The 12,954-nt window shown below is 44.6% G+C and overlaps 1 long non-coding RNA gene across 9 annotated transcripts; it reads left to right on the forward strand.

Moving 5' to 3' along the window:
• The first annotated feature begins 6,467 nt into the window (after positions 1-6,467).
• Positions 6,468-8,268, forward strand: LOC124691987. Of its 9 annotated transcripts, none has more exons than XR_006999359.1 (5): positions 6,468-6,565; positions 6,770-6,877; positions 7,033-7,341; positions 7,542-7,597; positions 7,852-8,266. It is a non-coding gene; the product is annotated as an uncharacterized LOC124691987 (long non-coding RNA). The 9 variants fall into 9 exon arrangements; XR_006999380.1 differs by having other exon boundaries at positions 7,033-7,145; XR_006999407.1 differs by having other exon boundaries at positions 7,033-8,174; positions 8,248-8,268.
• Positions 8,269-12,954: the final 4,686 nt, after the last annotated feature.

Here is a 12,954-nt window from a genome sequence, read left to right on the forward strand (position 1 = left end):
AAATACTCCCTCCGTCCCACGGAAAGTGTCGGACAGTCAGTTCAAACGTAATTTTACGAAAATCCCCCTGTAGTTCTGTTTCTTCCCCAGTCAGGTCCTTAAATCCCTAAAATCAAAGGTCGCATCTGTGGCTGACAATCTCCGGCCGTCCCTGACCGTCCGCCGTCCCCCGTTGCAGTACGCCGGAGCTCCGCCGGAGGGGCGCAGAGGACCAGGATCTCGGCCGGTGGGGCGCAGAGGAGGAGTTCCGCCGGTGGGGTGCAGAGGAGGAGCTCCGTCTCTTCCTTCTTCTCCTCGGCTCGAGCAGGAGCTCTGCCTCGTCGCTTCCCCTCACGAGGTCGACGCCATCGCGCCTCCTGCTGCTGCTGCCGCCGAGATCGACGTCATCGCGCCTCCTGCTGCTGCAGCCGCCGCTTCACCGTAGAAGCTCGACGCCATCGCACCTCCTGCTTCCGCTCCGGCCGCCGCTTCCCCCTACGAGCTCGACGCTGTGGCGCCCCGCCTCCTGCTGGTCCTCGGGCTGCTAGTTCCTCTGTGAAGAACGTGAAACATCTCAAATTGAAAACACTGTCTATTGCCGTTCTTGGAAATTGCTCTAGAAATATTGTCCAGCTAACTGAAGACTAATTGTTAAGAACAAGTCATGGTACTAAGTTCCTAGATCACCTTATCAGCAAATGGCTCCATATAATTTTCAGTTTCATGTAAGCATCAGGAATAGTTCAGAAATATGCCTTACCACTGGATTCAGGGAAAATGTTCATCTGAAGCTAGCACGAATCAGACTCTTCAGTCTTAACACTGCATTACTAATTGAAACTGCGTTAGACTACAGGACTAGAGCAACAGCTTATGCAAGTTTTCAGTGTTCATGAGTCGTGACACATGATTCCTGCTTCCAGTATGAGCATATGAACAGTCCTAATTACCTATGAGCATATGAACAGTCCTAATTACCTTTGAACCGTGTCAAACGAAATTCAAGGAAAATTGGACGAGATGCACAACACTGAGTGCAAAGTGAAATAACAATGTCAAGGACATACTGCGAGAGCATATTACCTAGACAAAACTGATTCCATTTTTCTGTTCTGGAGCTTCCAAACCTCAACACCGTTCTTAGCATAAGTTTCAGATTCTCAATCCTATAACACTAACTTCATTTTAACAAAAATACTCAACTGCAGAACACTTTGTTGAAGAGTCCACCCTTTTAAATTTAGTTTTTATTTGACCATATCATTTAGAACATGTTAATGGAAAAATATTGGTAACTCCTATAAAATGGTCAGCAGTGGATGCTAAAGCAAGATGTTGGTCAACGTGATCATGTATCATTCTGATGCAGCTAAATGTAATCTACTCCTTGAACTTGACAGTAGATTTTCTATTTCAGTGCCTAGTGTGTTTGGGAATGCAGACAACATTATGTATGATTGAATATGTATTGAACAACTTCTGATTATTTATGATATCTATGTGAAGTATGGCATAATTTCCTATCTATATTGTGTATTCAGTTTCAGAAAAGTGTGAAGTCGTTTTACAAATCTTGACAGTGCAAGAAAGGTTCAGGTTCAGTTTTAATTTCAGCTAACTCCTTGCCACAGCTAAACTGTTCTAGGCAACCTATTAAAAGTTTAAAACTTGCACTGAACTAGCTGGAAGCAATGGCCAACAAACTGTTATTTTGCTAACAATTTCTAAATATAATGCTAATCAAGTTACTCCTTACTCTGGTTTCAGTACTAGTAAAAGAGCTGTGTTACGGTGATTGGGTAGTACTAATGAGTACTACCTGGTACTACCGTTGCGATTATTTCTGTCCGTCCGATGAGCTTAATTAATTTAATTCTTAAATTAACATTCCGAGGGGTATTATGGTAACTTCAGACTACATAACTGCCCCGCACGACCAGACCTCGTGAGTCGTGACCACTCCCCTCGCCAGAGACCAGACGCGCCGCCCCTGCCTCGCCTCTGTTTCCTCCCCTTAGCCGCCGCCGCTCGCCGAACGCACAGCCTCTCGCCGGACCCGGACGCGCCCACTGCCTCGCCTCCGTTTCTTACCCTTACCCGCTGCCGCACGCCGGATACGGAGACGCTCACTGACGCGCCAATGAATCAGCGCTCCGCCTCTGCATCCACTTCTGCACCTCTCCTGGATCGCCTTCCTCACCTAGGAGCTCGGCCTGCTCGCACTCCAGATCGTCCGCTTCGTGATTGAGGTTGCTCGAACCTCTCGGAAGGTGCACTGCACCGGAACCGCCGGGGATCTCCCACTCCGAACCCCCACGGTGGCCACGGCCGTTCACTCCACAGCCACGTTCACGCCAGTGATCTCCACCTGAAAGTGCAGAGGTCCTCAAAGACAGCTAGGTACACATTTAACCCAAATCAGCTTGCTTTTTTTTTTGGATCACAGACTAATCACAAGTTCATGCATCTAAAGGTATAATTGTTGCACCCTCATGGATAGGGGTGGAATATCGAGCAGCTCGAATCGTTAAAGCTCGGATCGTTAAGGCTCGTGATCGTTAAGGCTCGGATCGTTAAGCTCGTTATGACTAACGAGCTAAACTCATTGTTCGGCTCGGTTCGTTATCTGCTTGCGAGCGCTCGCGAGCTGCTCGATAAGAACATTTTGGCAATTATAAGAATTAGTGTAATACATAAATTAAACTTAACAGATGCATAGCTTTATTCCTAGGAAAACTTAATAGTCGCTGACAAGCATCAAACATGATACATCACAAAGACACCATCACGGTACTTAAGACATAACAAAAAGGTCTCCAATAGGCAAAGAACAAAAATGACGTCTCCAATAGATTAAAAGAGCAGGTCAAATGAAGATGGCTTCCGTTAATTGCTTCCCACGGAAGAATCTGGAAATGGTATGAATTCCACATCATCATCACTATCATCTTGCTGCAAAAATAAATGATATTGCGTTAAATTTTTCACTGTAGTGTACAAAGGATCAAGGATTCAAGGCTGACAAGAGAATGACAAGTAAACTTACAGGAATCGTAGGCCTCATATAGTTATTTTTTGATCCTTTTATGAAGCTAGCAGCACAAATAAGTGCCTCAACCATTTTCGGGCGCAAGGAACTGCGGTAGTCATCTAAAACTCTACCCCCTGTAGAGAATGTGGACTCTGAAGACACACTAGTTGCTGGTACTGTCAGAAACTTTCTTGCTATCTTTGCAATAACAGGATACCTATGAGCATTCAGCCTCCACCAATCAACTATTTTGAAATTACGATCAGCCATGGGATGAGTTTTGTCCTCAAGATAGCAAGTCAATTCAGACTGACATGGCTCGTGTTTATCTCCTCCAAGAATGACTCGAAACCCACTCAATGTGGACATAGATGTAGCTTGATTCCTACTAGAACTTGCACTTTGTTCATTGCCGTTGCCTCGCCTCCTTCGTCGATTTTCTACCTCATAGGTAGCATACGGATCAAAAAACTCGATTTGATGTCTTCTCGCCTCACGCATGCCTTTCTCTCGCCATACAACCGCTTAAAACAGTAGTCAACAAGCTTCATTTTAAACCTAGGATCAAGAATTGTTGCAATGACCATAACATTGTTCTTCACCTTTCTTTTGTTTCTCCCACTCGTCATTGCCATTCTCACTATAAGTGCTATCCCAGATATTTATCAAACTTGTCAAGCATTGCCTTTCCCATCGCCTTCAAATTCTCATCATTACTTTGCACAAGCATGGGTGTTCACAGCAATCTTAACATTCATGATGTATGGATAAAAGATATTAGCAGTAGGGTAGTTCGAACCTGATAGTACAGTGGTCACCTCAGCAAATGCTTTTAAGATTGGTTGCATTCTTCCATATAGTGTCCACTCTTGATCAGTAGGTTGCCATTTGTAATTAGGATCTTGTTGAGCATATTCATCCAAAGCTTCTCTATACAAAATACTAGCATCCAACATCCTGTGAGTGGAACTCCATCTGGTGGATACATCTAGGCATAAGCCTTTCTCAACATCAACCTTGAGAGAATCATAAACTACCTCGAAATTTTTCATGCGTAATGGAGACTTTTTCAAGTATTTTACAGTCTCTCTAAGCTTGCCAATCAAAGGTTCCAGCGGTGCAATACCATCATTCACAATCAAATTGATTATGTGTGCACAACAACGAACATGAAAGTACTTAGGTATGAATTTTGCTGATTTCCTAGCTTTGAAACGGCCTGTCAAATTCGTAGCAGCAACATCATTTGAGGAAGCATTATCCATGGTCATTGTCATGATCTTATCTTCTATTTTCCATTCTTGGCAACATTCAAACACTGCTTGAGCTATGATATTGCCCGAGTGTGGTGGATCTAACTCTATGAAATTCGAACACGAGATTGCATATTCCATTCATCATCTATGTAGTGAGCAACCAAAGCTAAGTAGCACGTATTCTGGTTTGAAGTCCATAAATCACATGTCAAACTAATGCTCTCAACGTACCTGAGTTGCTTCTTCGAATTTCTTTTTCGGATAAATATACCTTCATGCATTCAGCTCTAATAGTTTTTCTACCAATGAACTTGTATGATGCATTCATATAATTCATGAGGATATTAAACCAAGCATGCTCTACCATCCTAAAAGGATACTCATGCACAATTATCATCTTCGCTATTATCTTACGACACTCCTCATGATCATATTCATTATTCACTATAAGAGATGCACCTGGCTTTTCGGGATCAAATCCAATTGTACCTTGACGCAGAAGTTTTGCTTTCTTGTTCAGTATGATTGGGCAAGCATCTTTATGCCTATTGAGACTAGTAGTTGACCCTCCACCATAAGCAAACAACCCAAAACAATGCAAGCACTTCGCCTTTTTAACAACTTCACCCGGCCTCTTCTTCGATACAGCTTTGACCTCTTTGAAATACTTCCAACACTCTGAACGCTTAGCTCTGGTTCTCTTCACTTTGGCCTTACCATCAGCAGCTTGTGTGGTTTTTCTTTTCCCTGCTTTCTTTGGCATCTCAATGGATCCGACCTCTTCAAATTCATTGACATTTTGGCCATCAGATAATCCAAGAGATGGCTCGGACATTTCATCATCCATATCAATCTGCTCTGCCTCGTCAATTGCTTGATAGTCATCATCAACCTCTATCCATTCATCTTCCTAACAACGTGATTAGAGTACTGATTCATCACATATTCTACTAATCGGATTTTGAGGCAAACAATAAACTGCACGTAGCGCTTTCTGCATAACTAATTGATTCATACTATCTAACTGCACGTATAGCACTTTCAGCATAACTAATTGATTCATACTATCTATTTTGTAACTCACCGATTCATCACCAACAACAATGATTTCCCCTCCCTCTTCTTGAACATCACTGGTCGGTGGTTGACGTGCACGCGCAGGTTGAGCTCGTGGAGGCTTTCCCGCCGTCGAGACAATCGCTGACTGCAGCGGCGCCGGCGCGCCAGAACCAGAGGTTGTCTTCGACCTGGAGGCCAGCTGCTTCCGCTTTTCCATTGCGTCGACGAGCTGCGACGCGGAACACGGACGAGAAGCGATGAGGGTGAGGGACCATGGGGGAACGGCGGCGGAACACATGCGAGAAGCGATGAATATATACAGTACGAGAAGAGCAGCTAGGCCACCGCCCTAGCCATTAATTGGATCAAGAATTCAAGATGGGGAGATGAACGAGGAGACAGAGTAGGAGATACGGAGTAATTGGATAAAACGAGGAAGAGGAGGCGACTAGGTTGACTACGTATCGTTCCGTGAGGCTGTGACTCACTTTAGTCCTTTGGTCTGCCTAGATGGGCTTCATCGAACAATGTCTGCTCGATTGTTTAGCTCATTAAGATTAACGAGCAAAAAACGTTGCTCAGCTCGGCTCGTTAAGATAACGATCTGAATTCAAACGAGTCGAGCAAGCGAGTGCTCATTAAACTCGTCGAGCTTCGAGTTTTATGTCCAGCGCTACTCATGGAGCCTTCCGGGGCTATCCACGATGGGCAAGTGGCGCGCAAGGGCTGGGCGTGCGGCTCGTTTCGCGTCCAGCAAGTGGGCCATGTGTCGCTGCGTGATTGGGCCTCGACGGTTCACGTGAGACAAAACCGACCCGGCCAACCAGCTAGGCAAGACAAACCCTATCGATTCCCCTTCGCCTCTCCTCCTCGCGTGCCTCAGCCCAGCCGCCGCCGCCACCTCGCGCGCCTCCGCCGGTTCCTCCTCTGCACTGCCGTCGGGCTTCCTTTTCTTCCCCATCGCGGCCGCCTCGACAGCAGCAGCCGGAGGTCGGCGCGGGGAACCGCATGAGCGCTAGCCACCGGATCGATCGGTCGTGATCCCCTCCTCCATCCTCTCCCTTTGCTGCTCACGGGAGCAGAAGGTGTCGTTGTCCACATCGTAGGGGAGAGCGATCCGCCGAGAAGGATCCCATTGCGCCGCCATCGTCCCCGGCGAGGACGTCAATCCTTCTAAGGTCGTCGTCTTCTTCATGGCCATCCGCGTGCGGGCTGTATCACTCCGCCTCTGGTTCGTCGGGTAGGATTTCAATATCCTCTGTTCCCCGCTCCTCCCTCTCCCCGCCGTCGTGCTCGTGTTTGCTCCTGCACGAGCTCGTGCTGGAGAACAGAGGGGCCGCCGTTACAGTTGACCCAATATGTAACGCATGTACCCAGACTCCCAGAGTCTTCCTTATGATTTCTCTTTCGATTTAATCCCTAGAAGTCTTGTTTGTTTGTGCAGATCTGGTTTTCTATGCCAACAAGGTGTTTGACAAAAGTCCAAGAAAGTTATTCACTCTTTTGATCTGCTGACTGGGCACAGATGAAGAGGTTCTTGGATGAGGAAAAGGTTCAAGTTTATTTTTACTACATTATTTCTTACATGTTATGAATTTTTTGCTTAAAGCTAGCTGCAGTAAATAGAGGCTTAAGATGTCAATTTGGATGTGAAAACTATCATTTTTATTCTATATTTGATATGGATATCTTCTACCAATTATGCAGGTTGCTTACTGCTATTTTCCATTTTCTACCCATTTTGATTGAGCCAAACTGACACATGGATTTGAGGTTATCATGCAAATCAGATGATGCCAGGTGGGCATTACATGTTTATGGTATGATCCAAATCTGTGACGACGGTCTAAACTGAATCTATGTATGGCTCTTTTGATATTTATGTTGACCAGAGATGAAGAATCAAAACTGAGTTATTTGGATTGTATACTGTGTCTTTGATTTCAATCAGAATAGTTTAAACTGAGTTATTTGGATGGAGCTTTATAGCCATCCTAAGCAACCGATGAAATGAAGGTAAAGCAGAGTAACCACAAATCTCTCCTAATTATGTAGTGTATGCTCCTATCATATACATAAGGGTTTCTTGGTAATTGGTTTAGGGATCATGTATTTTTCAAAAAAAGAAATTTCTTTTGGATTTACTCCCTAGGCCTCTAGCTCAGGTTCTCCCTTGGTGCCAATATATCGCTGTTCTGATATCTTTCTTCATGCAGCTCGCTGGACTTGGTCATGTGCAATGTATGAGCTTTTTGTGCAGTTTACGTTTATGGTAAGAAGTTCCCAGCCTAGACTTTCTTTTTAGACGGATTTATCACTTGCTGAATGTTGTTTATTTCTGTAGGTTAATAGGAGCTACACGAAAAGTAGATCCTTACATTTTTCCGTTGTAAAATTAAATTTGTGATCATGAATCAGTTGTGCTTACAAGTAGTTCAATTGCGTATGATTTCCTATTGCACCGGGATAAGGCGGATCACGCCAGCGTTGCGTCGGTGAGTCTTGATGAATGTTGGTGGAATGCAGGGAAGAAAACATTAGCGTTCGGGTGGATGGTGACATGTATTCTCATGGATGGTGACATGTATTCCGATGGATTCCTGCTCGGCCAAGGATTTGCCTTCTACATGGTGAGGTAAAAAGTGTAATCACACTGCCTCCTGCATCTCAACAGATTCTACTTCCAGTGGATTCCAATGGCAAGCAAGCAATAAATCTTTCTTGGTAGTACATTAAATCTATTGCAGCGGTACATGTATTCAGAAGCAGTACATGCCTCTCGAGAACCAGAGCAGTGTGAACTGGCCACTTAGGGAGGAGGTTATGGAAGCATTAGCTTGGCAGATTATGTAATGTCATCTTAGGTTTTGACACGGAAATCCTGCTTGAGAAACAAAAATAACATTTGGTTTCTCCTTGCAGATAAGCATCAGATTTTTCTAGACAAGGCAAAAGCAGGTGAACTAAGGCCATGGAAGTAAATTAAGCAGTGAAAAAACTAAAACAGAAACGCCAGAACATCCAAACAGCTGTTTTTGAGGCCAAAGATGAGCTTCACCGGATGCTCAATGAGGTATTACCACATGGCACGAAAATGTCTACACATAGTCTGCTATATAAAAATCATATAAGTGACCTATGTTTAGTACATTCCTTCATCAGGATCTCCCATTTACTTGCATATATTGAGATGTGACCTTGAATGCTTGTGTCTGGGTGGCAGGAGATTTATAAGCCAGCGGCGACAACGGCCAGCGATCTGAATTGCAGATAATTGTTGTACTGCATGATATCCTGTGTAATTCCTTATGAGTTATCATTAATTTTGAGCATAGTGATTCTAATGGTATATTTGTAACACTCATCATTTTTGTTATTAGGAACTATCTTTGTTGATATCTCCCTATGAATTATTTCTTTCACAGGTTTTAATGATGGGCATCTTTGTTATAGACCTTCTCATTATAGAGGCACTCCAAGTTCTGATGCTATTATCTTTCAGTGCTACAATTGTATTCATCTCGGTTAGGAACCGTAAGAGAGGTATATGGTAATTTAACACCTATTGTTCTACGTTTTCATTCATATATATATTAGTGCATATCTATGTCACAACTGTCTTTTTATGGTCTTTTATTTGAAATTCAGAAGGGATCGCTTAGTGTTCTGTCTGTGGCTCCTTTTTCATATCGTTTTATTCTATTGATATTTCAAAGGTTTCCCAATTAATAAGTTGACAGATGAAAATGATATTTATGTGAGTTGTCACTGAATTATGTTTAGGGTACTAATTTTAGTTTCTTTGTACTTATGTTCTGTACCAGGTAGAGGGCAATGCCGTTTGATTTTCTCAATTTGGCATAATGATTGGTTTTTTTAGGAAATACATTCTGGAAATTTTGCTTCATGATTCTTCTGCCATGATTTATGTGGATATCTAAAGTAACATTACTATTCATTTTTCATGTGGTGTGTTGTTGGCTAGACTTAGTTTATTGTGTATAAAAATAGATCAACCATTCAAATACCTTGTATGTGTTATAAAAGCAAGAAACAACATTTGATTAGTATTAGTTTCTGTGAGCATTGCTTTATTTATAACGAGCAAACAATACTCTTTGCTATATAGCATTTCTGCCTACCATCTAAAACTGAGCACCTCTTTTGTAGGGAATGATTTTTGTGGCGTCCATTCACTGGCACACTACGTCTCCCAGTGCCGCCTCATCACCATTCTTGATGTCGCCACCACCGCGACAAGGTTCGTTTCTCTCTCACTCATGGTCTACAGCAGTGCCTCGTGAGATAAAAGACTCCTGTACAAAGATGTTCAGTTCCTAAAATTAGTTTTGCAGTTTACCTTAATCGACGATCTCCGGCAAACATTCGATAATCTAAGAAGATTCCGGATGAAACTTAAACCGGCAAAATGTACCTTCGGTGTCCCTGCCGGCAAACTGCTTGGCTTTCTTGTATCAAGCCGGGGGATTGAGGTCAATCCGGTAAAGATCCGGGCAATCGAGAGAATGACGATACCGCAAGATCTTAAGGACGTGCAAAAGTTTACCGGAAGCTTAGCATCGCTGAGCCGGTTCATAAGCAGGTTAGGAGAAAAGGCCCTGCCGCTCTATGCTTTGATGAAAAAATCCGATACGTTCGTCTGGACCCCTCAGGCAGACGCGGCGTTTAAAGAGCTAAAAACAATGCTAGCCACTGCGCCGATATTGGCTTCGCCGTTGGAAAGAGAGCCCATGTTGTTATACACAGCAGCAACTAACCGGGTTGTGAGTGTTGTTGTGGTGGTAGAAAGAGAAGAGGAAGGAAAAACCGTCTAGAGGCCGGTATACTACCTGAGCGAGGTGCTCTCCCTCTCAAAGCAAAACTACCCACACTTCCGTAAAATGACTTATGGCGTGTTCATGGCAGCCACAAAGCTCAAGCACTACTTTGAGGAGCACCCTATGAAGGTGGTGAGTGAAGCACCCATCTCCGATATCATGTGCAACAAAGATGCTAGCGGCAGGATTGCAAAGTGGGCAATCCAGATATCGCCGTATGTACCGGTGTATGAGAGAAGGGATGCCATCAAATCACAAGCTTTAGCTGATTTCTTGGTTGATTGGGCGGAAATGCAATACAAGCCCCCAGATCAAAGAATAGAATACCGGAAGATGCACTTTGACGGATCCAAACTCAAAGAGGGTCTAGGTGCAGGTGTGGTGCTAACCTCACCAAAGGGAGATCATCTCCGGTATGTTTTACAAGTACATTTCAGGGCATCAAACAATGTCGCTGAATACGAGGCTTTCATCCATGGGCTTAAGGTCGCAAAAGAAATCGGTGCACACCGGATCATTTGCTATGGAGATTCAGATCTTGTGGTACAACAATGTTCCGGAGATTGGGACGCAAAAGATGCCAACATGGCCTCATACCGGTTTCACGTGCAAAAGATTGCCGGTTTCTTCGAAGGGTGTGAGTTTCACCATGTACCGCGTGCAGAAAATGAAGCCGCAGATGCTTTGTCCAAGCTGGGCTCATCCAGGCAAGAAATTCCTCCCGGAATAGCCTTGGCACACTTAAGAGTACCATCAATCAAGCCGAGTCCGGAGTCGGAGTCAATCTTTGTACCGGAATCGCATGTTGTACCAATGGATATCGACGAAGGAAACTCGGGGACTGTACCGGTAAGCTCGGGGACTGCTGCGACTGTACCGGAAGGAACAATGCTGGTGGATAGCATGGACATAGACGTACCGGTATTCCTGGTTCGGGAGGCACCATCATGGGTTGAACCTATTAAGGAATTCCTGGTCAACGGCACTTTGCCGGTTGACGAAAATGAATCAAGAAGGATCCAAAGGAGGTCCAAAGCTTACACCATCATCAATGGCGAGGTGTACAAGAGAAGTGTTACCGGTGTCCTCCAAAGGTGTGTGAAACCGGAAGAAGGAGAGGAAATGCTCGAGGAGATTCACCGAGGGGAGTGTGGGCACCACGCTTCGTCAAGGGCGCTAGTAGCAAAAGTGTTCCGGCATGGGTTCTATTGGCCAACGGCTTTGGAGAACGCGGAGGATCTGGTAAGAAAATGCAATGGGTGCTAGAGGTACGCCAAGCAAAATCATACCCCAGCATCCGGTTTAAAGACAATACCGCTAACTTGGCCGTTTGCCGTTTGGTGCCTAGACATGGTTGGCCCATTCAAAACAGCAAGGGGAAACATGACCCACATCTTGGTTATGGTGGATAAATTCACCAAGTGGTTAGAGGTAAAACCCATTGCAAAGTGTGATGGGCGCACAGCGGTGAAATTCTTAAAAGATGTTATTTTGCGGTATGGCTACCCACATAGCATTATCACTGACAATGGCACAAACTTTGCTCAAGGTGAGTTCAAAAGATTTTGTGAGGACAACAACATCCGGTTGGATTTGTGCTCAGTCGCACACCCACAAGGCAATGGCCAAGTTGAAAGGACAAATGCTTTGGTACTTTCCGGTATCAAACCAAGACTCATCGATGCGGTGGAAAAATCGCCGGGGTGTTGGCTCGATGAGCTACTATCAGTCTTGTGGAGTATAAGAACAACTCCAAACCGGTCTACCGGATACACTCCATTCTTTATGGTTTATGGAGCAGAAGCGGTCATACCAACCGACATCCTCCATGATTCACCAAGAGTGCAACTCTATGCCGAAGAAGAGGTAAAGGAGGCCCGAGAAAACGATGTGGACTTGCTAGAAGAAGCAAGAGAACTAGCCTTGGCAAGAACAGCCATTTACCAGCAAAACCTCAGGCGCTATCACAGCCGGAAGGTTAACCCGAGGGTGTTCCGGAAGGAGACCTAGTGCTACGCCTGGTGCAGCGCACTGAAGGCCGGCACAAGCTTTCCCCTCCGTGGGAAGGGCCTTTCATTGTGAGCAAGGCTCTCCACAATGATGCCTACTACCTAATTGATGCACAGGAATGGAAGAAAGGAAAGGCGGACAGGTCCGGAGAGGAGACCAAGCGTCCATGGAATGTAGCTTTGTTGCGTCCTTTCTACTCTTGAAGTTGTGGTGTAAGAAGTTCCTTTTTGTACCTTATTTGCTATGAATAAAAGATGTCGGAACCTCGAATGAGTCTCGGGGACTACCCCACTAAAGTTGCATGTAACATGTTTATTTTTTCAGTTTACAGATTGCTTATTGAACGTTTTTTCTTTCCGGTTTAGTAGTGTGCTAAACCCTACCGGAGTCTTCGACTCTGCTGCTGTCCGCAACCCGGCTTCATGGCGAGCAAGATAAACCGGTAGGGGATAAGCACATGAACTGCGAAGAGGGAGAGCGGGAAAGAACAATCCGGAAAAATTTAACTAACCCCGGTTATACCGGTTTTTTGCAAAAATTTCGAGTTATTTTTAAGTTCAAGAAAGTGCTTGCTTGGTAAAAGAACTTTGTGCTCATACGCCAAAAATGCCCGGAGAAGGTAGGCAGAGCCAAAGTAAAAGAGCCAAGTGTGCATCGAACTCGGATGCGGAAACAATTTCGGAATCATTGCAGTGCAAGACAAAAATCGAAACGATAAGCAAAGTGCTAAGTAGCAAACCAACATAGCTTAATAAGTTACCGGTGTGCAAGACACCGGCAT

This window comes from Lolium rigidum, chromosome 1 (assembly GCF_022539505.1).
Source record: "Lolium rigidum isolate FL_2022 chromosome 1, APGP_CSIRO_Lrig_0.1, whole genome shotgun sequence".
NCBI lineage: Eukaryota > Viridiplantae > Streptophyta > Magnoliopsida > Poales > Poaceae > Lolium > Lolium rigidum.